The sequence below is a fragment of the Mus pahari genome, chromosome 22, assembly GCF_900095145.1.
Source record: "Mus pahari chromosome 22, PAHARI_EIJ_v1.1, whole genome shotgun sequence".
NCBI lineage: Eukaryota > Metazoa > Chordata > Mammalia > Rodentia > Muridae > Mus > Mus pahari.
In genome coordinates, this window is record NC_034611.1 from 20778575 (window position 1) to 20780024 (window position 1450).

A 1450-nucleotide genomic window follows, 5' to 3' on the forward strand; every position below is an offset into this window, starting at 1 on the left:
GCTCTTTCTAGTCTGACTTTGGCTTTGCCATTGCTGTTTGTCTTCGTTGGTGTTTGTATCAGTTTTTCAATCTATTCCCTGTATTTCTGTTCTAAGAATAATTATTCCTAGCTTTATTTGGATTGAGTCAAAACCAAGTCATGCTTTAGTTTTTGGTCCCAAGTTTCTTGCTATGTAGCAGTAGGTGATTTATTTAGTAGCCTTTTTTTCTTTGTAGGTAGAGAAGAAGAATGTAGCTATAAATTTCCCTCCATTACTTCTTTTTTCTCTGTGTTGAAGATTTTTATATTTGTGTCTCTACTTTCATTGTTTTAAAAGTTTTATTTTTTTTAATTTTACATTTTTTGAGAATTTCATATACTAGTAGTATATTTATATCATTTCCCCCTCCTTCTCTTCCTTCCAACTCCTCCCATATCCCAACCCCCAAATTCATGGCCTCTTTTTCTTTTTTTTTTTTTTTTTCAAGTTTGACAAAATTTATTGTAATTTTAGTAAAGACATTCAGCTCAGTCGTCTCTCTCCATCTTGACCTCAGGTTAATTTGTTATTCGAGTCAAGTAAAGAATATGTAGGAGAGGTGTTATTTCAACAAACAGTAAAATGGACAAATGGACAGTTTGCGGACATAAATGTTAAATTTATGTATCTTGATATACTTAAATCATGTATGAACTAATAGTGCTATGTACATTTCCATCATTTTACTTGGGGCTTATTAAGTAAANTAAATTGTAGTGAACAAAGTGTTAGGACTATCCGCGCTGCTTCTGGGAAGTCATTGCAGTAAAAACTGCCCAGTGAATCATCACCACCCAGGAAACTCACCGAAGCTGCCTCCAAACTCAACATTGTCATTTTCAAGGACATTTTATCATCTCTTGTCTGTGACTATTAAAGATGCATTTAACTGTCACATTTGAAAAGCCCATATACAATACAAAAATACAAAACAAACATCCTACGTACAGAACTCTAAGAGCATATGCGATGAGAGGCTCGCAATGAAGATGTGTCTAAAGAAGCATTTCTTACTGCAGTCACTAAATGTGCTTTTGAAACCACTGGTCAGGATGTAGACACGTAAAATAAGCCATGGAGTTGTAAGAAACCTTGTGAATTCAATTCAAACTGGATCTAGTAAGTTAGTAAAACAAGTGCTTCAAACGGCACAGAAGGTGTGTACCTCATCTGTCTTCATACAATNTTATACCTTTTTTCCTTTTTTGGTATTTAAACCTTTTAAAAAACAAAAGCCAGCCAAATACATAAAGCAGTATGTACACTGATATTTTTGGTGGTGTTTGTACTTTAAAAGAAACAGCTTCCTTATGTTTTGCCTCAAGTTCTGGTGGAAATGCTTATAGGAACTAGAATAGAAACCAAGAGAAGCACATTCAAAATACTGATTTACTTTGGTAGCAAATAGTGTCCTTTGAAGATCCTGAAC

The 1450-nt window shown here is 34.0% G+C and overlaps 1 pseudogene; it reads right to left on the bottom strand.

Moving 5' to 3' along the window:
• Window positions 1-1361: 1361 nt before the first annotated feature.
• The window catches only part of LOC110338586, a 1437-nt pseudogene continuing 1348 nt past the window's right edge, over window positions 1362-1450 (bottom strand).